Source organism: Mastigoproctus giganteus, chromosome 6 (genome assembly GCF_048544385.1).
Source record: "Mastigoproctus giganteus isolate SK-2022 chromosome 6, ASM4854438v1, whole genome shotgun sequence".
Lineage (NCBI taxonomy): Eukaryota > Metazoa > Arthropoda > Arachnida > Uropygi > Thelyphonidae > Mastigoproctus > Mastigoproctus giganteus.
Window position 1 is genome coordinate 130477083 of NC_143580.1, and position 24009 is coordinate 130501091.

At 37.1% G+C, this 24009-nt stretch overlaps 1 protein-coding gene across 1 annotated transcript in view; it reads right to left on the reverse strand.

Annotated features, from left to right (window-relative positions):
* The window catches only part of LOC150084577 (uncharacterized), a 316151-nt gene extending 292621 nt beyond the window's left edge, over nt 1–23530 (reverse strand). The window contains exon 1 of the mRNA XM_090376290.1: nt 23464–23530. The gene's annotated coding sequence lies outside the window, so the exon portion shown is untranslated. The remainder of the gene's footprint in view (nt 1–23463) is intronic.
* Between the last annotated feature and the right edge of the window lie 479 nt (nt 23531–24009).

Here is a 24009-nt window from a genome sequence, read left to right on the forward strand (position 1 = left end):
ATTTAGTTTGTTAGCTACCTGACCAGGAGTTGACCCATCGATATCAAGTGGACCAATCTGATTCATCCCCTTCCTTCTAGAGTTTACATAAGTAAAGAACTCTTCGCTGTTTTTCTTTGCATCCCTTGCCAAAGATTTCTCGTAATCTGCCTTCACCTGCCTAACCTCCTTTGTAACTTGGTTACAGATCAACTTGTATCTATCATAGGCTTCTGTGTCATGTGTTAATTTGTATGTATCCCATGCATGTTTCTTCTCTGCCATATGACTCATCAGTTCATCTGACATCCATTTAGGACAGTTCATCTGACAATATTTCTTAGTTAGTATGTAAAGCCTAGTAGCTTTCAAGATAAGTTCTTTGAATGCTTCCCATTTTGCATTTGCTGTTGGTAACATCATCAGTTGGTCAACCTGTATAGAATTTAAATACTGTCTTAGTCCATCGTAGTTGCCTTTACGAAAGCAATAACCCTTCCCTTCCCTTTACCCCTAATGGTAGTTACCTCTTTGAGTAAATCCCACTTCAGCACACTGTGATCACTGCCACCTAGTGGTTCATTTATCTGCAGATTCTTAATGCATGAAGAATCGCTGCTGATAATCAAATCAAGAGTATTCCTCCCTCTAGTTGCCTCCCGAACATGCTGATGTAGAAAACAATCATCCAATAAATCCACAAAAGCCTTGCTAGTGTGTGAGTGACCAGCACCCAAATTCCAGTCAATATCTGGGAAATTAAAATCTCCCATTATAAGACTCTCTGATTTACTGGCCCACTCTATTTCCCTGTACAGTTTCTTATTATACTCATCAGAGTCATTAGGCCTATAGAACACTCCTACTCTCAATTTTGATCTCCCAATGCTTATGTCACATCAAACTGACTCAACACTGCACTGTCCAGCGATGTCCACTGGCTTCACTTCCTTGGATTTTATGTGTTTCTTAACTAATAGCATAACCCCTCCTCCCCTCCTGTCCTGTCTATCCTTTCTATACACATTGTATTCCCCAAATTCCAATTCCGCATTCCTTATATCTGTGTGACACCACGTCTCTAATATCCCAACAATATCTGCCTTTGATGTTTTGAGCAATACCTCAAATTCATCAAATTTACTTTCTAAACTCCTAGCATTTGTGTATACGCAAGTATACATGCACCTGTTTCTATTCTTAGCTACCCTAACACAACCCATATGTTTACTTGTACCACAATGACTCCCAGCAGTCTCTGAAATATCCTGCATCTTGTTTTTCAGGCTTCTGCTCATTCCAATAGAAGCAGTGCAAGAATCTCTTTCACCTCTGCCAGTGGCTACTGTTAATCTATTCGTCTTTGTCTCCCCCCAAGCTAGCAGTTTCCTGACCCACCTAACACTGCCTCGATAGCATCAGCAAATATTCTTGCACCCTTTCTATTTAAGTGTATCCCATCCCTGTCGAAGCAATCTCTCCTGTTAACAAGTACAGTCCAGGCTGAAAAAAATTCTACCCCTTGAGCCTTGCACTATCTTTCCAGGGCCGAATTGATCGACAAGGCTCTCATCATATACTCCCTCCTATCGTGTCTGGGCAGAATTGCAGACACTTTCAAATTCAACCCTATTTCATGGCTTTTTTTCAACAGTGACCTGTACTTGTTAAGCAATTCCGCCGGTCTCCTACTCTTGATATCATTAGTGCCAATGTACAACTATATCACCTTTTGTGCCCTTAAAAGATGATATCTGCTCTACAACGTCATCAACCTTTGCCCCTGGCAGACATACCCTGGTCCTGTTTCAACTAACTGGAGCTAGTGTTAATATTTAAGTTTTTCTGAATGACTTGATACCATCAACTTTTCTTTCAATTCTTTCAGCAGCTCATTTTAATCTAAGTAATTTCCACACTGATGACTTGCACTTGGCTCCATGATGTAATTGAGATCCAAGTCACCGACAGATGCTGGCAATTACATCTTGTACTTGACTTGCCTTCCTTTTGACATAGCTTTATGAGTCTCTCTTAGCCATTCGCTGAAATTTCAGAGGAGAAATACCAACAGCCATCAAACTTGTGTTCAAGCTTTCAGTCACATGGTCTGATCCAGATGAAGTTGATGTTCCTGTTGCTGCTTTTCGGCTGTTAGACTCTTTTCGGCAAAACGGACACAGCTTCTGACCTGGTTTTATGTCTACCTTTTTTGTTAGGTCTTTCAGGTAGCAGGTAGTCTGCCAGTGACAAATAAATTGGTTGTAAACTTTTTTTTCACCATATGATTTTTCTTCTGGAAAGGATTGCAACATGAATGCTGCAAAAATTCAAATTTTATCAAAAGCAAAGCTTCACGATGTAGACAAATTGTGTCTTCTTCACCCAGTTTTAATCCACAACATCGACCTATCAGCTGTTGTTCTTCAAATTCTTTAAATAATTTTAACCCAGTTTTGCATGTATAGGATAGCACATGACATTTAGAATTATCCATATGACTGATGGTGCATGAGTCCAGCTTATCTCCAGCAAAATCTTCTGATTCCATGGCTTTCATGCTAACTAATACGTGGACTTTTCTGAAAGCAATGAAAACTTAATTAACTTTATTATGGTCAAACAATAAAAAAAATAGAGGAACAAAATAAACAAACTGTTCGTCATGAAGATAAAACACATTAATGAGCGCATTGTTCAAATATCAGCTATTTATACTATTTTTGTATGATTCTAGAATATTCCAGAGTTCTAGAATGTTCATCAGTTTTTTCTTTTCTTTTCTTTTTTTTTTTTTTTTTTTGAATTCAAGAATATTCTAGAATGTTCTGGAATTCTAGAATATTCCAGAATATTCTATAATCCTTGGGTATTATTCTAGAATATACTCTATTTCTGGATTATTATAAACATTAGGCAGGATTAAGAAGTGTTCTGCAACAAAAAAAGATATGGCACAAAAAACTACTTGATGTTTAGGCATAATTTTAAAGCCTTAAGTGCAAAGGCACAAAACAGATAAACCATGATCCTTGTAGCTGAAACTGCTCTTTCCAGTGGTGGCAAAAAACAAGAGAATTGAAGGTGTCCCACATTAAGATATTTGCCCCATAAGATAGGTCATATTTGACTTTCAAATTTTGAGTATATCTTTTAATGAAAATATCTCAGCCAGCAAAAAAGTATAAGAGCTCATATTTAGTTAGGCTGAATTCATGCAGATGTTAAATGGAATGCCCAAAGAAGAAGGTACCAAGGATTTTATTTCAAAATTATGACTTTCAAAAGTCTTGCTTAAATTTGTCGCAACAGATTTTAGGTGCCAGTTTTAGACCATATTGTAAAAAATGTGAAGGTTTTTGAGCCTGGACACCAAACGTTTTGCATTCTCTGCCAAAAGTAAACTAGGTATACCAAGTTTCAGAGCACTACCTCTCACTGTTGTGCAACAGTAACACTTAAAACTTTGAAATTCTTTTGTGATTTATTCCACATAACACAAGTGACCTCCACAAAAAAGGTGCTGGTGCCTCAAGCACACTATATTTTGAACTGAAATTTTGCACAGCTTCATTTTAAACCTGTTTAAACATCCACACCAAGTTTCAACAAAATTGAAGACAATCACGAAGGGACCCCTAGGCCACTTGACATGGAATGACCCTGCTACGTATATTAATTATCAGAAACAGAGGCCTTGCTTCTTGCTATATTTCCACCGGTTTTGGTTGCTAACCCTTGATGACAAAGTTAAAATCATTGGATCTATAGCATTAAGTACTATATGTATTTTTATTTAATTTTATCTTTTATTTTACAAGTACCTATTTATTTTTTCCACTGTTAAACATCTGATGTGGTCAGCATTCCTCTGTTTATACTCTAATCTACTTATCTATATATATAAAATTATTTTTATGTGTAGAATATAGTAAGTATACATATTAGTATCGAATTTAACTAATGCTACTAATGAAAATACAGTATACCCTGGGAGCGATACATGTGTTGAACAAAGGGTGGAAGAAAGGAAAAGAAAAAAGTGTAACGAAATAAAATGAAAAGAAAAGGACAAAATGCAAATTTTGAAAAAACAACGACCAAGGTAGAAATAACATTGCAGTATCTTTCATAATTTTTGTGTCTTCTTCAGAGGTCATCCACCAAAATTATGAAAAAGAACAGCAATACTCTTACTTCTGTTTCTGACATGTTCTGTATGTCAAAGAGCACGTGTAAGAAACCACGTGGTAAAATCTAAAAGGAATTTTGAATACAAATTTAGAATAAATAATTAAAGTCAAGTTATGCAAAACTATTATGTGTTACTAAAGTATTACATACAGAACATGGATGACCTTACAGAAGTAAGTAGATCGCTATGAAAGTGAAATAGGCGAAGACAAAGGAAAAGAGTAACCGAATGACAAGGACTTACCGCTAATGGTGGTGTTGACAGAAAAGACTGTGCAGGAGGCTAACCCGTGTATATATGTGTAGATACGCTAGCGGCGCCTAGCGTTAGACGAATTTTGGTGTCTGTATATTATGTAACGAATTTACGTAGGCAGTGGAGCTGCACTAGGCTAAGATTAAGTACATGATGCTCAAACACCCAGGATAGCTAAGAAATATAATAGCTGACAAAGTAGCAGTAGAAGGCAGCTAAACTTTGTTAAGGCGAAAAAATAGATTGGGTATAGTAAGAAAAATAGTACTCTGGTATAGTGTTCGATAAACTAATGGCGCACAGAGCATAAAATGTAGAATCTAGTAAAGTAAAAAGATGATTAAATTAGAAATATGTAGTTGGGTTTTAGATTTTACCACGTGGTTTCTTACACGTGCTCTTTGACATACAGAACATGTCAGAAACAGAAGTGAGAGTATTGCTGTTCTTTTTCATAATTTTGGTGGATGACCTCTGAAGAAGACAAAAATTATGAAAGATACTGCAATGCTATTTCTACCTTGGTCGTTGTTTTTTCAAAATTTGCATTTTGTTCTTTTCTTTTCATTTTATTTCGTTACACTTTTTTCTTTTCCTTTCTTCCACCCTTTGTTCAACACATGTATCGCTCCCAGGGTACACCGTATTTTCATTAGTAGCATTAGTTAAATTCGATACTAATATGTATACTTACTATATTCTACACATAAAAATAATTTTATGTATATATTATGGTTGTAGGGTACCTTTGCGCTTGCAGTGTCCCTGATCCATAATATCGCAATTCTAATCCATCTAAATCTTAATTTTCTTCCCCCACACATACCATACAGCTTCTCTATTTATTTTTATTTTTATTATTCGTAATTACACACACACACACACACACACACACACACACACACACACATATTGAGAGAACCTGCATGCTAAAAAACAATACTTTGTTTCAAACAGTTCTCAATTCTTCCATGGTTATTACACCTGATAGCTCAACTCCCCTACCAAATACACAAATACACTGATAATTAGCTTTTTGACTATTTTTCATTATGGTTACCAGTTTTTTCTACGTTTACCGTAGTACCCCGGATCCATAACCCAGTCTTATATATATTTTTTATAAAATTTTAATTTCTCATTCCTATCAGGTTTACTAGGACTTTCAGTAATTTCATTGCATCTTTATCATTTTTTATATACAGTATATACACATATATACAGGGTGTCTCAAAAATACAAGGCATAACTTCAAGAATGAGTTCCTCATATGTAGACAATAAAAATATTTTAAATCAACATAGTTCCGGAAATGCTTGGTTCCTGAGTTATTAATCAGAATGTCTTATCACCCACAGGTGATTTCCTTCATCACAAGGTACTCCATTTAAGCAACAGAACCTTCAGTGCGCCACCCAGGCAATTTGCCTATCTGCGCAAAAGTCTTAATCTTTTGTTTTATTACAGTTTTATTTGTGTGATTTATCATCACTGCAATAGTTATTAGGCCAAAATTATTCTAAACATTTCTGTTGATTAAATAGTTCGTTATATCGGTCTTTAGCCTGTAGTCACACAGAGATAAGCAAATATCCCGTGTGACCACAGTTACCGCCCCTTCCTCGTGGAGGAAGACCTCTACTCGTACGGCGGTTAAAAAAAATTTTAATCATGATAAAATTGTAGTCTCACACTGAGTCTCTCTCCAAGCACAGCACTATCTCTAATCATAATCTGTTCTTCTTCGATTTAAGGCCATTGCCTTTTCATACTCGGGACAAGTATGGTCTACAGCATTATGTTCTGCTGTCTGTTTTCTACGTTTGCAATTTATACAGCAAGGTGGCTTTTCCTTGTTCACACAATCTTTATAGGAATGTCCTTCGGTGGAACAATGTCCGCAGAACGCTTTCATTTTACAGGACTTTGCAATATGGCCAAAAGTCATGCATCTGTAACACTGGGTTACCGTGACAATGTCACGGACCCGACAGGCAGACCAATTGACGAACACTTTTCCTTTTCTGATCAACTGTTTATGGACAGGACCTGCTATCTGCACTATCCAGTTATTCAAATTCTTGCTCTTTGCTTTGTTCACAGATATCACGTTGAAACTTTCTTGGAATACTTCTTGGTTTACTCCATAATCTTTCAAGTTCTTAATCCATAATTGTTCTTTCAATTCATCTTTATTCACATCTAGTTCCACATCGTAAATCAAAACTTTAGGATTTCGCTTCTGTACCTTTTCTACACACAATTTTAGTTCTTTAAACTTTGGACAATCAGCGAGCATATCTATATCTTTTTCTGACTCTACTTCAAGGACGATCTTCTTATCCAGAACAGTTCTTAAATTTTGGACTTTAACATTCTGTAGTTCAGGTCTCACATTTCTAATTAGATCTTTTTTAATATCTTCACTACATTTATGTTTACTGTTCTTGGTAGTAATAATTGCTACCCTGGGTTTTGCAGCACACTTTTCTTTTACCACTGTAGCATATTCCTTTTTATTTTGTTCTTGAGTATCTTTGTTTTCAACCCTACTCACTTGTAGGTCTATCTCCAACTTTACTATGACCATTTCTAGTTCATCCCATATTTCCATAATCTTGGTTGCTACATTGCCCGCTACTCGATGTTCTCTTTGTAATAGGAGAGCCCTTAATCTCTCTCGTGCCTCCACTATTTTTTCTAAACTAGTTACCACAGGTCCTTGTCCTGAACATTTTATCATAGAATTCAACAACTTCTTCATATTATGTATCATTTCTAATTTCTTTTCTGGTGTCCAATTCTCCTGCTTTCCCTTTTTAGAAGCTGTATCCTGTGGTGTCCCAGAACCTTCAGGAACTATTTCTTCCACTTCTTCCTGAACCTCAGAGTTTCCACTCTCTGAATCTTCTGAATCACTATCCGCTTTCCTCTCAATATGTGCTTTTTTCTTGGAAAGAGAGCCAGTGCTCGACTTTTTGCCGAACATATTAAAAGGCTGTAATTGCCAACTATTTACAACTTTAACTTTACAATACAAAATATAATTTTAAACCAAATTCACTCTGCCCCACCAACTCAATACCCGTTTAGCCGGTTAGGGGGATGAACCCCTAACCGCTCACCCCAGACGTCGAGAACGTATGGCAGCTAATCTATGCACTTCGTGCAACAGAAAACTTGAAATGTAACAAATCAATAAAGAAATTTCGGGGCTTAGAGGGGAACAGGTATCCTGTGTGTTATCAGACACTCAGCCTAAAACACTGATGGATCCAATATCTCTCTATTACAGAAGATTTAGGAGAAGTCCGGTTGGCCTGCCTCCCTAAAATCCACTCATGCACACCTTCTCGATGGTAAGCCCTGTTACGTCACTTAGGTGGCAACGAACGTGTAGAGTGGTTCTCTTCAAGACGCCTGGTCAGCGTGAAGAGGAAAAGACCAAACCCTCCAGCAATGAGAGCACAACAATACAAATGGCCCTCAGTCCCCAGCAGCTTTCACTCTCCCTCTTACGGCAGCGAGAGGATCAGAGTGGAAGCAGAGGGTGCTAAGAATCTCTGGGTACGACCAGGCTGCCATGCACGGAAATTGAACTTGGCCTGTTATAACGTACGATCACTCATCGGTGAAGACAGGATATTAGAGCTGGAAAAGGAATTAGAAAATGTGAATTGGAATATCATCGGTTTGGCTGAAACAAGAAGAAGAAATGAATCACTTATAAGTTTATCAAGTGGAAATCTGCTGTACACCAATGGAAAGGAGTGAAGGTGGAGTTGGGTTTCTGGTCCATAAAGATTTTAAAAACAACATTTTGGAATTCAAAAGTACATCACCAAGGGTGTCAAGACTAATACTCAAGATTTCTAAGAGATACACTGAAGATTATAATGATTTATGCACCAACATCGAGCCATGATGATGAAGAGGTTGAAGAAATGTACACTGAAATTGAGTCTTCTAGATGAGCAGAAAACCCACTACACTATTATTATGGGGGACTTCAATGCTAAGGTTGGAAAAAGGCAAAACAGCGCAGAAAGAGGAACTATAGGAAATTTTGGAATTGGTGAAAGAAATAAAAGAGGTGAAAGACTTGTGGAATTTGCAGAATCTCAAGGAATGTCAGTTGTTGTTTGTTATTTGGTTTTTAGGAGCATTAGCAACTAAGGCCATATTGCTCCGGGATATGCGGTGGTCATTCTTTGACCTTTCCGCATCCTCCGTATTTGGTGGTGACGGGCTCGAACCCCGGTCTAATCAAGAAGCGTGTGCTATGCACTGCTGCTCCTTCCCACCTGGCTACGGAGGCGCCAAGGAATGTCAGTAATGAACACTTTTTTCAAGAAAAGGGTGAACAGAAAGTGGACATGGAAGAGCCCAAATGGATTAACAACTAATGAAATCGACTTCATCCTCACTAACAGAAGATATATTGTGAATGATGTTACCGTCCTGAATAAGGTAAATGTTGGAAGTGATCACAGAATGGTAAGATGTACACTTGATATAGATGTAGGAAAGGAAAGGAAAAAACTGACTCGAGTAAATAATACAAAGGTCTTTGAGATAACAGAGGAGGAGAAAAAGCAGTATATACTGGAACTTAAGAACAAGTTTGAGCTTCTGCAGACTGCTCAGGACCAAGATATCGACGAGGAATATTACAACTTTCTGAAAGTGATAAAGCCCAAGAAACCTATAGGGAAACAGAAATCCAAAGAAGAAAAAATTAGTCAAGAAACACTTGTCATGATGAACCAAAGACCACAAATGAAGAGCAAGAAAAACACTGACAGGGAGAAAATTGAGTATACTGAGTTATGCAAAGCCATTAGAAAGAGACTCAGAGAGGACATAAGAAGATTTAACACAAGAAAAGTAGAACAAGCATTAAGGGAAAACAAAGGATTTAAATCAGCAGCCATGAGCAGTAATACAGAAAGACAAATGATACTGAAACTGAAGAATAGCGATGGTGTACTTATAAACAGCAGAGAAGGCATAATTCAAATAGCAGAAGACTACTATAGAGAATTATACAAGGAGCGAGGGAATGATACCAGCAGTGGGGAAGATGGATTGCAAAGTAGCAACACATACGACATACCCGATATTCTTCCTGATGAGGTAGAACATGCATTGAAGAAAATGAAGAATCGGAAAGCCCCGGGGGAAGATGAAGTTACTGTAGAGTTGTTAAAATTGGGAGGAAGAGGCATAACACAAAAACTGGCAAGGCTCTTCACAAAGTGCATTAGAAAAGGTGTGATGCCTAAGCAGTGGAATAATGCAATCATAGTTTTGCTGTATAAGAAAGGAGATAAATCAGAAATTGGAAATTATAGACCAATTAGCTTGTTATCCCATATCTACAAGTTGTTCACAAGGGTCATTACTAACAGATTAGAAAGAATACTTGATGAGAATCAACCGAAAGAGCAAGCTGGCTTTAGGACAGGATTCTCAACTATGGATCCCCTTCACGTAATATCACAGCTAATGGAGAAAGCAAATGAATATAAAACACCATTATGCCTGGCATTTGTGGATTATGAAAAGGCATTTGACTCCATACAGCATAAGGCAATGGAAAGGCTTGGTTCAGGCACTGGAAAGACAAGGCATAGATACTCCATATATTATGATTTTGAAGAAAATATATGAGAGTGCTACATCCTTTATTAGACTAGACAAAGACAGTAGCAAATTTAAAATCGAGAAAGGAGTTCGACAGGGAGACACAATATCTCCGAAGCTGTTTACTGCTGCCCTTGAGGAAGCTTTCAGAAGATTAGACTGGTCGCAGAAAGGAGTCAATGTGAACGGAGAGTACCTAAACCATTTACGATTTGCAGATGACATTGTGGTCATAAGCCACGATCCCAAAGAATTAGAGGAAAATCTTAATCAGTTATGCACAGTTAGTAAGGATTTTGGACTAAAGATGAATATGGCTAAAACAAAAGTAATGATGAACAAGTATGCCACGGAAAGGGAAATAATGATTGAAAGAGCAGTAATTGAAAACGTGGAGTCATATACTTATCTGGGACAAGTTATTAGCTGTAATAATGATAAATGGCTGGAAGTCAAGAGAAGAATAAATTTTGGATGGATAGCATTCAGGGCAATATCCCAGTTTGTCTGAAACGTAAAATAATGAATCAATGTATACTCCCCACCATGACTTATGGAAGTGAAACTTGGGCACTCACCAAAAGAATGGAAGAGAAGCTGAGAACTACACAGCGAAGAATGGAACGAATCATATTGGGAATCAGACTGTTAGATAAGAAGAGAAACACATGGATTAGGCAGCAAACTCAAGTAAAGGACATTCTTATCAAAATTAAAGAACTAAAATGGTCTTGGGCAGGACACATAGCTCGAAGACATGATGACAGATGGACTAAGAAAATAACAGAATGGTACCCAAGAGGAGCTAGAAGAAAACCTGGAAGACAAAGGCAGAGATGGATAGATGAAATTCATGAGTTTTCGAGTAGTAAATGGATGGCCAGTGCTCAAAACAGAAGGAACTGGACAGTTGCTGGAGAGGCCTTCATCCTGCAGTGGATTGAAAATGGCTGATGATGATGATGATGAAAGAAATTTCAATCAAACTTCACTAATTACACTTCTAATAAGTCACTTAGTCAAGTCCCCAAGATTAGCCCCTGGGGCCATCACAAGGTACTGACAGAATCTGGTGGTTTTCCATTCCGACCATGTACTCAAATAAAGAGCAAGCAGATATGCACTTTATATACAGTTTGGCGGACAGCAATGCTCTGGAGGCTCGTCATTTGTACCATGAAAGGTTCCCAGAATGAAGATGTCCAGACAGAAAAATGTTTGAAGGTATCCATCGCCGCCTTTGTGAACATGGGACCTTTACACCTCGTGCTAGGACGACCAAGATCTACGACTCCTGAAGTAGAGGAGGAGATTTTGGATGTTGTGCATGCCATTCCTGGAATCAGCACATGCAGAACAGCAATGCAATTGGCTGTTCAACGTTCGACTATTTGGAGAGAGTTACAAGAATACCAGCTGTATCCTTACCATTTGCAACAGGTACAGGTCTTGTCACCAGCAGATTACCCTGCGCGAGTAATGTTCTGCCAGTGGTTCTTGCAGTAGTTGGGATGGGATACACGTAAATAGAAAGGGTGCAAGAATGTTTGCTGATGCTATCGAGGCAATGTTAGGTGGGTCGGAAAACTGCTAGATTGGGGGGATACAAGGACTAATAGACTAATCACTTTCACCACTGGACTAATCACTTTCAAGGACTAATCACTTTCACCACTGGCAGAGGTGAAAGTGATTCTTGCACTGCTTCTATTGGAATGAGCCGCAGCCTGGAAAATAAGATGCAGGATATTTCAGAGACTGCTGGGAATCATTGGGGTACAAGTAAACACATGGGTTGTGTTAGGGTAGCTAAGAAAAAGAACAGGTGCATGTATACTTGTGTGTACACCAATGCTAGGAGTTTAGTAAATAAATTTGATGAATTTGAGGTATTGCTCAAAACGTCAAAGGCAGATATTGTGGGGATTTCAGAGACGTGGTGTCACACAGATATAAGAAATGCAGAACTGGAATTTGGGGAGTACAATGTCTACAGAAAGGATAGACAGGATAGGAAGGGAGGAGGGGTTATGCTATTAGTTAAAAAACACATAAAATCCAAGGAAGTGAAGCCAGTCGACATCGCTGGACAGTGCAGTGTCGAGTCAGTTTGGTGTGACATAAGCATTGGGAGATCAAAATTGAGAGTAGGAGTGTGCTATAGGCCTAATGACTCTGATGAGTATAATAAGAAACTGTTCGGAGAAATAGAGTGGGCCAGTAAATCAGAGAGTCTTATAATGGGGGATTTTAATTTCCCAGATATTGACTGGAAATTGGGGGCTGGTCACTCACACAGTAGCAAGGCTTTTGTGGATTTATTGGATGATTGTTTTCTACATCAGCATGTTCGGGAGGCAACTAGAGGGAGTAATACTCTTGATTTGATTATCAGTAGTGATTCTTCATGCATTAAGAATCTGCAGATAAATGAACCACTTGGTGGCAGTGATCACAGTGTGCTGAAGTGGGAGTTACTCAAAGAGGTAACTACCATTAGGGGTAAAGGGAAGGGGTATTGCTTTCGTAAAGGCGACTACAATGGACTGAGACAGTATTTAAATTCTATGCAGTGGGATCAACTGATGATATTGCCAACAGCAAATTCAAAATGGGAAGCATTCAAAGAACTTATCGTGGAAGCTACTAGGCTTTACATACCAACTAAGAAATATTGTTCAAGGTTTAGGCCTAAATGGTTGTCAGATGAACTAATGAGGCATATGGCAGAGAAGAAAAATGAATGGGATACATACAAATTAACACGTGACACGGACGCCTATGATAGATACAAGTTGATCTGTAACCAAGTTACAAAGGAGGTTAGGCAGGCGAAGGCAGATTACGAGAGATCCTTGGCAAGGGATGCGAAGAAAAACAGCAAAGAGTTCTTTACTTATGTAAACTCTAGAAGGAAGGGGATGAATCAGATTGGTCCACTTGAGATCGATGGGTCAACTGTTGATGACCCTGCTCGGGTAGCTAACAAACTAAATGAATATTTTGCATCGACATTCACACATGAGGAGTTATTCAGCGAGGGGAATGCCAGAGGTGTATTCAACTCTAGCAGTAAGCTAGAGAATCTTGTAATAACTGAGAGCAAAGTGGAGGAGAAATTGTTGAAGATAAACACAAGAAAGGCACCTGGGGTGGATGGGATCTATCCAGTTATATTAAAGGAGGCAGCAAAGGAGGTAAGCAAACCCTTAGCCATAATTATGAGAGCTTCCTTGGACTCAGGGGAGGTACCCATTGACTGGAGAAGTGCAAATGTGACCCCAATTCACAAAGGGGGATCAAAGGCTGACACAAGTAATTATAGACCTGTGAGTTTAACTTCTGTTCCCGGAAAATTAATGGAGGCACTGGTGAAAGAAGCACTGCAGGATCATCTAGACAAGACTTCAGTTATAGCTAGGACACAGCATGGTTTTGTTAAGGGGAAGTCTTGCCTGACCAATTTGATTGGATACTATGATGCAGTCACAAAAGAACTGGATGCAGGGAATAACTTTGATATTATATACTTGGATCTTAGAAAGGCTTTTGATACTGTTGCACATGGAAGACTGCTGCACAAATTGGAGCAGTGTGGCATTGGAGGCAAGTTGCTGCTATGGATAAAGGGGTGGTTGAGGGGGAGAAGACAGAGAGTGGTAATCAATGGACACTGCTCATCGTGGACTAATGTTATTAGTGGAGTCCCTCAGGGTTCAGTATTGGGGCCTTTATTGTTTTCTGTATTTATAAATGATATTGATGATGGTATATCAGGCTTAATGTCCAAGTTTGCAGACGATACGAAGGTTGGCAGGGTTGTCAAGGACACTACTGACACTATGCTGCTGCAACAGGATTTGGAAAGGTTGAGCAGATGGTCTTCGAGGTGGCAAATGAAGTTTAACATTGACAAATGTAAAGTACTACATATGGGAAACAGCAACCCCAGAGCAACGTATCAACTCTGTGGTACTACACTGACAGTGGTAGAGAATGAAAGGGACCTGGGGGTGGTGGTGCAGGCAGATATGAAGTTCTCTGAGCAGTGCAGACGAGCTGCAAGAGTAGCTCATGGTGTATTGTCAATGATATATAGGAATTTTTCTAGCAGGGATAAGGAGGTGATTATTCCCTTGTATAAGGCAATGGTCAGGCCACACCTAGAGTACTGTATACAGGCCTGGAGGCTTCATTTCAGGAAGGATGTAGAGCTGCTGGAACGAGTACAGAGAAGGGCAACTAGATTGGTGAATGGGACAAAGGGGTTCTCTTACGAAGAAAGGCTTAAGTTTTGCAAATTACAGTGTCTGGAAACTAGGCACCAGCGGGGTGATCTGATAGAGGTGTACAAAGCCTTGAATGGTTTGAGCATGCTCAATGCTGATGGGATTCTTCCTCTAGCTCAGAAAAATCACCTGAGAGGGCATAAATTCAAATTGAGGAAAGACAGATGTAGGATAGATGTGCGGAAATTTGCCTTTAGCCAGCAGGTGGTTGGTGGGTGGAACAGACTTCCATCCCTTGTCGTGGAAGTTGATAGCCTAAATAAGTTTAAGGCTCAGCTGGACAGGTATTTCGAACGAACAGAGGGGTGAAGTGGAAGTGGTTATTTTTATTTATTTATGTTACTTTTTTTTTTTTTTTTTTTTGGCTGATGCTGCATAAGCTTGCTTTCTTGCATCAAATGCCTCTACTAATGCTAATGCTAATGCTAGTGTGGTACAACTCCTCACTTTCCTACCTTAGTGATATTAAAAGATGAAGCACAGTTCACACAAGATGGAATCCAAAACTTTCACAGTCAGCATGTATGGGCTGAGGAAACCCACATGCAATTTTTTCATCACATCAACAACAGCAATTCAGCCTCAACATCTGGGCAGGTGTTTTTGGTGATAAGTTATTTGGGCCCCATGTACTTCCAAACAAACTCACAGGGCAGGCATACAGAAACTTTCTGGAAAACAACATGCCTGATTTCTCGGACGACATGCCACTGATCATTCGTCAACAAGCACACTTCGTGCACAATGGCGCTCCCACACATTTCAGCCACCTAGCCCACAATTACCTGAATCGAAGGTTTCCTGATCGGTTTCCTGCGGTGGACCAACTGCCTGGCCTCCACACTCAACTGATTTAAACCCACTAGATTTCTTCTTGTGGGGCCATTTAAAGTCATTGGTGTATTCAACTCTGGTAGCTGATGTGGAAACTCTCCGCAATTGAATTATGGCAGGTTGTGAGACGATAAGAAAAATACCAGGAATTTGGCATCGTCTTCACGAGTCCATGAGATGTCGATGTGAGGACTGTATTCAGGCAGAAGGTGGACATTTTGAACAATTACTATAAGGTGATGTGAACAGTTAAGTGTCATAGACAGACCTTCAAAACTCGGAAACCAAGCAGTCGGAACTATGTCGATAAAAATTATTTTTATTGTCTACATATGAGGAACTCATTCCTGAAGTTATGCCGTGTATTTTCCAATACACGGCATAACTTCCAATATATGTGTATTATATTCACATATATTGGCCTTCCAGGCTAAAGCTAGTTTACTTTTACTAACTTGTTAGTTTGGTCCTTATGCACCTAATTCCCCACAGATAGATACCATAAAATAAATTTGACTAATATACATATATAGTCTTCAGTAAGAACAGAATACACACACACACACACACAGTCGAATCTCGTTCAAGGGACTTAAATTTTCACATTTTATAATAACGAGGTTTGTAGTAATGAGCCCCCCCCCCCAACAAAAGTATCAAAATTTTACCATTTATTTTTTTATTTATTTTATTTTTTTTTGGTACATATTATGTATCTAAGAATAATAATAAATAATAATATCAAAAATAAATTAATTTAAATCAATAAAATAAAATAATAAAAATAAAATAAAAACGAAAGCCTTGTCTAACAATACAAGCAATAGGAATAACATATTTTTTAAAGATTATTCTATTTGTAAGATAAACTAAGAAAAAGCAATTAACGGAAATGAAAATATTGTACAGTACACCTAATTCTGTTTTTACACGATAGATACGTTCCTGAAAAATACGTGTAAAAAAAATTCGTGTAAAAAAAGACATTGTATTTATGGAAGAAAAGAAGATTGGTTCCGGATTTAAAAAAATCAGTAAAAATAATAAAAAAAAAAAAAAAAAACCCACATAAAAATTTTCATTTTAAGCTTATTATTTTATTTCATTTCAACAAAATACACATGTAATGAAAATGTATTAAAGTAAATTTGTATGCATATGAAATGAAAAAAATTCTTCATGAACAAAAAAAATCTTTTTACACATAAAAAGATTTTATTCATTTTCACTTTCTGATAATAAACGGCGCATACATCGTCTTCTTCCTCTATTAATGAAATTCTTTCTGTGATCTCTTGAGCAAAATCAGCACGAGTCTCCTCTGGTGCTGAGGTTTCACCGGTTTTACGAACGAATTCAGTTATTGATCGTTGTGTTCGTGTTTTGGTTAGGCCGTTAAATAATTCTCTGTAAGAGGCTGTCGACAACTTCAGTTCATGTTGAAATTTCCCAGTGCGTTCCTCGTTAGGGTCATGTTTGACAAAATGATTACCTAATTTTATGGCCAGTTCCAGACCTTTTATTAAATCTGTATTTAGAACAGCATCATTTTCTTCATTATCACTACGTTCTGTGGGATAAGGAGTCCCAAGGACAACCTCTAATATTTCATCTTCGCTTAGCGCTTTGTCGGTTAACAATTCATCAATATCTTCAAACGATAGATCATCGAATCCTTCTCCACCAATTTTGTGTGCCACTGGAATGATGTTGGGAAATCCGGTCGTATTAGGGATGATGGGATCTTTGCTTTTTACACATTGTGGCCAAACCGCTTTCCAACATGCATTTAAAGTTGCTGGTTTTAATTCAGTTAACGCTAATTCAACTTGATTGATACAATCCATAATTGAGAATTTCTTCCACACATCAATGATAGTGTTTCATCATTCAGTTTGTCCACAACGTGTTGGAATGTTTGTTTTACGTAGTATGTTTTAATTGTCACAATTATACCTTGGTCTAGCAGTTGTATCAAAGATGTAGTATTAGGTGACAAAAAAATAAAATTTGTACGTTCGGGTGTTCCAAGACAGGATGGCTGGGTGCATTGTCAAGAATCAGAAGAACTTTAAATTCGAGACCTTTCAAATTCATATAACGTCTGACTTCTGGGACGAAACATTTGTCGAACCATTCTGTAAAGACAGCAGTGGTCACCCAGGTTGGCGCCTGAGTAGCCAGGTGGGAAGGAGCAGCAGTGCGTAGCACACGCTTCTTGATTAGACCAGGGTTCGAGCCCGTCACCACCAAATACGGAGGATGCAGAAAGGTCAGGGAATGACCACCACATATCCCGAAGCAATATGGCCTTAGTTGCTAATGCTCCTAAAAACCAAATAACAAACAAACAATCACCCAGGCCTTCTTGTTTGCCATCCAGTGAGCAGGCAGTTTATTGATATCTACACCTTTCATCGAACGTGGGTTTAGGACTTGATTTACCAGCAGTGGTTTCAACATACGATCTCCTGAAGCGTTGGAGGAAAATAATAAGGTCACACGATCCTTAGCTACCTTAAAACCACCAGCAGTTTTCTGTGATTTGGCTACATACTTTCTGTTCGGCATTCGTTTCCAGAAGAAACCAGTTTCATCTGCATTCCACACTTGATCAGGAGTGTATCCTCCATCTTCAATAATTTTTGCAAGTTCTTGCGGGAATACTTTAGCAGCCGATTCATCAGCAGATGCAGTTTCACCTTTAATTTTTATATTATGAAGAGCGTTCCTTTTAAGAAACTCTGTCATCCAATCTGTACTCGCAAAATTCATACTTTCTGTTTAACTGAGATGAAGTGCTTGGCTCCTTTTCTTTAATCTGTCTGTAAATTCTTAGTACTGTTTGCTTGATGGCATTTCCATCTACGTTACTCTTTTTTGTGACTGATCTTCTATCCATATTACCAGAGTCTTTTCCATTTTTTCCTTGACAATATCTCTTGAATATGATGATGAATTAACACTTACTTTTGTTCCAGAACATACCGACTTCATAATTGCAGCTTCATTTTTCTTAATACACACATGTAGTTCTTACAGTAGCTTCATGTGTACCAAAATGCTTTCCTACAGATGTAGCCCCTTGTCCAGTTGCAAGACGATCTAAAATTTGAATTTTAAGTTCCGAAGAAATTGCTTTCCTTTTCATTTTGGTAATAGGCAAATTATTCAACATTATATAACGGCTACAGAAAAATACCTCAGTTATAATTAATAAAAAAAAAAAGGTATGAAAAATTTGTAAACTTCAATTTATTGACTATCGGCAAAATTAATAAATTTATATGTGCACAAATTTCACTAAAGATTCTTTCACTTTGAAATAGAGCTTACTATTAAATGTCTTCCGAAGATACAATGCACGAATACCATAGATGTGCACCAAATTCAATAAAAACGTTGATGATACCTAGACATACACATTGGTAAACAAAAGCATGCATTTCAAAACGCACACACTAGCTGTTATACAATCTATTGGTGCGTGTAATATAGAAATGATACTAATATGCCACAAATAAAAAAAAAATTTTCTTAGAATTTAGGCAAAAAAAAAATTCACAGAAATCGTGTTAAATCAAAATGACTCGTGTAAAAAGAGAATGAAATATTTATTTTGAATTCGTGTTAAATCAAATTCGTGTAAAAATAGTTTGTGCAAAAACAGAATTCGGTGTACATATTTTGATATATATAATATTTTAGTATCACGTTAAAATATTATATATATCAAAATATGTACACCCTCTTTGTGTGGCTCCTTTAATATAAAAGGAGCCACACAAACCACTAACTTTTTAATAAATTAATCTAATTTAAAGAAAGAATCCAATGTTGTTTACACAGTTTTTGTCCTATATGCATTTTTAACTAGAGCACAGACATTATCAAATGCAATAGTTGTTTCTTTATCAACATTACTGCAGGCCAATACATTCTCTGTTATGTTCAATGCATTTGGGCAACTTCTTTGATGGCAGTGTACGTGCTCCTTCACTTTCGTTGGTAACAAAAGCATCGTTTTGTTTAGTGCTCTGCAGCTCTTCTGGTGTTGGCATTGCAGTGGTAGCAACTTCATCATCCACCTTCAGAAACTCTTCAAATTTGCCAACAAAATCCTCCTTAAAATTCCTCCATTCCTCAATGTTGCTATCACATTTATCTGCTAGACCATGTTTTTTGATGATGTTCTCTCCAAAGCCACTCTTTCTGAAGCAGTTGATTATTACACTTGATATAATACTGTCTCAAGCAATAACAAGATTACGGATAGCATCCAAGACATTCCAATTTGGCTGTAATTCGTTCCCTCCTCCTCCTACGTTGCATATCAAGTACCTTATCAGGTGGCTCTGTATGCTCTCTTGAGGTTATAAATAATGCAATCCATTGATTGCATTAAACTGGTGGTATTGGAGGGTAAAAACAATGATCTAAAATCATCAAAATGTTCCTTTTTCTGAAGCCATTCTGTCCACTTTTGATAAACAAGACTGAAAAATTTTGACTGTAAGCCAAGCACTTCTATTCGCCTCATAATCATCTTGGCTTAGAAAACTTACCAATCACAAGTGGGCGTAGTTTTGTACTGCCATCTGAATTGCAGCATAACAGAACTGTGAGTCTTTGTTCACTAAACTTCCTGCCATGAAAGACTCTCCTCAAACAGCAAATGTTTTGTTTGGCATCAAATTATAAAATAAACCTGTCTCGTCAAGATTAAAAATATCCTTTGCCTAATATTTTTCAAGAATGGACCATACAGAACACAAAGAGTCTGTAGCCTTTTCTTTGTTGAGTAATCCAGACTCACCGCAAACATTTCATGAAATCAAGTTATTCCTGTCTTTAAATCTTTGGAGCCAGCCACTGCTGCATATGAAGTCACTAATCCCATGTTGCTGAGCTAGATAATTTGCCTTTTCTTGCAAAATCGGATCTGATATTGGCAAAATAGGTGCACGCCATTTGTCGGTACCACACGAAAAGTTTTGTTTCAAGCTCCTCATGTTTTGCATCACAAATTCATTTCCTGTTTTTCATCGCTGCTCCAATGTCACGCACTTCAAGTCTTTTTTGGTTTTTCAGTATTGTAGGTAAAGTAGGTAAAGGGATGTTGTAATCCTTTGCAATGTCTGTTTTGCTTCTTTCCATCCTATCAGCCTCTTGTATAATTTTTAGTTTAATTTCCAAGCTTAATTCCATCTATTTACGTTTTGTTGCCATAACACTGCTTTATAAGATTTAATATAAACAAATTTTAAATTAATTTAAAGATACAAGTTCCAAAAAAGACATCGGCTCAGACAAAATGGCACAAAAAATAGACTGCTGTATAAAACAGAAGACTCTTTGAACTGGGGTAACAATAGCAACTGACCTTATTCCCATGGAGAGCGAGGGAATACATGTAAACAACTTAGAAAAACTTTTTATTCTTTTGCTAATTTAACAACTCATCCTTCAGAATGATGTTTTTCAGAATGCACTTGACGTTGTAGATAACATAAACTGCTTTTGTTTACACAAAACTAATTTCTAACAAGTCAGTGCCATCCTTCGGGAAGTAGGAAGCCGGGAGGAGGCAAGAGGCAATAATCCGACAACTCTTCCAAGATTTGTATTAAACATACAAAATGACAATATTTATTTCTCACAGGGTGAAAAATAACTTTGTAATACATATTAACTGTAATAAATGAATATATTTACATAGAAAAGTCTATCCTTTTGCAGGAGAATGGTATGTGCTTCATATAAATGAGTACTTCGTAAAATACAAGTTTGTATTATCAAGATTTTACTGTATATATATTAGATTTCAAGTTGGTATTTAGATTTTGTAGGCTAACCAACAAAGGTATATAAACAGGAAAAGGAAATTATTGAAATGTTATAAGCTGCATATAAATTATGCCACCCCATTTCATTATACTATATGAAATGGGGTGGCATACTAATGAGATACTGTTTCACATACATCAGCTAGTTACTTAAACACATCAGATAATTATAAGATATATTAAAGATTAAAATTATAAGATAGTATAATTAGTAATGGAATAGTTATATTAGTACACATACAACTATTTGCCCATAACTGTAAGATAATTAAACGATAATCTTTAAGTATGAGATTATTATAAGATTCATTAATCCAGGAACAAGAAAATATATTTGTATACATACAACCATTTACTGATCCACATATCTACAATATCTAGGGCCACCACTAGCATGGAAGGGAAGGAAACACTCCCAGATAACCTAACTTTTTATTCTTCATTCATTTAATAGATTCAATGTATTTTGGGGTCACACTTGGGGTCTGCAGGCCTCCGATTGAGTGGTGCATTGGATCGTTGATTTTGTCTGAGGGTGTGAAATACATGTAAACTATTTGTATAGTTGATTCAACAACAGAGAGTAACAGCACTGAAGTGTTCTACAAGACATCGTAGAGATAATTCCTCCTTTTCTTAACCCGATTTGCATCCATTGGGGTGTGTTCTTTTATTCATATACTGTTCACTTTCCTCCAACTAATTTTTTTTTCCACACTCTGGGCTATTAGCTTATGTGCAGGCAAGAGTGTCTATTTCTATCCTAATTCCTTTGTCAATCTTGTCTACTGTTAAATAAACTGCTATACATTTGCCCGTGACCACAACGTGTGCACAAAATGAGCATATACACATAATAAAATGTCTTAGCAGCAAGTTGCAGGATAGGCTAGTAGAGATACCCAAAAATTGCATACATACAGAAAAGACTCATAACATATAAATATATATACATTTTAAAAAGTATTAAACACACAATGACCATGGAAAAAACAGCAGAAATATATGCATGTGCACATTTAACAGTTCAAGAACTTCACAGTTTTTAAGTCAGAAAAATGGAAGAGACTGACAGATTTAAAACACTACTCGTGAGTCATGTGTCAAGGACCCACCACTATCTTTGAAACAATTGGGATGCCACTACTAGTTTAAATGGAGGATAACAGTGCTCCCCTTGACTGATGGCATTTTGAAATCACTGCAATCACTGAAATGAGAAGAACCAGCTCAAAAATTTGAGTAGCTCCAACCCACACAGTAGCAAAACTACCATACTGCTAGGTCATCCACAACCATGGAGGGGTAGAGGGGAACAACCAGTATCATATAGTTTTTAAAGCTAATGGGGGCATTAACAATCTCATGGGAACAGCAGAAGTCAACTATGGGTCCTTTCTGTCAGTGGATTCTTACTCCTCAAGAGAAAATATCTCCACAACCTAAAAAAAAATTGTCTATCAACTGACAGAAATGGGCAGAACTGATCCACTCCAAGAGGAAAACAAACCACTGATTTTGCTGCATAAATATCTTCACCGATCTTTAAAATAGGTTCCCGCCCCCTCCAGACTGCCTCAGTCTTAGGGTGTTTATTCCCCCCACTTCCCGCTGCTTTAAAATAGGAAAATGAGTTCTCGATTTTGAAACAGTGGCAAGGGGGAGGGGGTGGATAAACACCTGAACTAACACTAACCATGGAGGTTATATGCAACACATGAAAAGAGGCTATACAATAATTTATAGCCCCTTTTCATGTGGTTGCATATCTTTTTAACCATTTTTACATCCATACGGGTGTAAAAATGGTCACACTGCTCTTGGTATTTATTACAGAAGCTACATGTGATCAACAAATGAATACAATTTGTGTTAAGGTTTATCTGTTCTGTTGTTTTACGGCCTACCCCTAAGTAAACCGTAGTATCTTACGATTACTCACTACAAAACTTGCATCATGAACAACTCACCTCATAAATGCACTACTTTTACCCTATATTCTAAAAAAAAAAAAAAAAAATGCAATTACCCGAACAATAGCACAAACCATGTTTTCACCTTTACACAAAGGTGAAAACATATCTTACTTCCCTGTGGTAAAAACCCCGTTTAAAAATTGGTGAGTTTCACTCAAAGACTCAGCTTGTTTCGGTTATAAAATCTGAAAGCGAAATAAAAAAATATATAAAATAAAACTATGTATATTATATAATTCGTGAAAATTCTATTCTGGATTGTAGATTACATTCATACTGTAGATTTTCTTGAATACATTTGATAAAAATTAGTATTCATTAATAACAAAAGTAAACATGATAAAATCTTGTAAATAAAAGTACATAATATTACAATAATAACGAACATCAATACGAGCTTAGAAGTTTTAAAAAAAAAAAAAAAAAAAACATTACACTCCCACCTCAACACAATACCCAGTTTTACAATTCCTGAAACTAGTATTCCAAAGATTCCCTGTTCTCTTTCTGACTCCCCATTTTATTTCAATTAGTGTAAGGGAATAATTTTGCTCTAAACCAATATTGAGACTATTTGTTCCTTTATTGTATTATATTCATTAGATTTTTTTTATATTATATTACATTTTTTGTAATCTGTGAAAACAGAACCCTGTTTACACACAAAAATGGAAACCAATTAAAACTTCAAAAGAATAGTTCGAAATAAATGTAGGGAAATTTTCCTACTATCAGGGAGTAATTAAACGTTGCAATTACAATAAATATTGGAATTCATATACACTGTATATATGTGGTTGGAAAAACTACATTTCTAGTGTTGTGAAAGGGAGCAATTTGAATAAAATTTTAAAAAATCTAAAAATTATTATAATGAATGAGCAACAGCCTTGCTTCCTTCAATCATTTTATTAATACCAATAGTTACACTAATATACAGGGTGATTCACTACCAGTGCGACAAACTTGCAGGAGGTGTAGGGGGCACA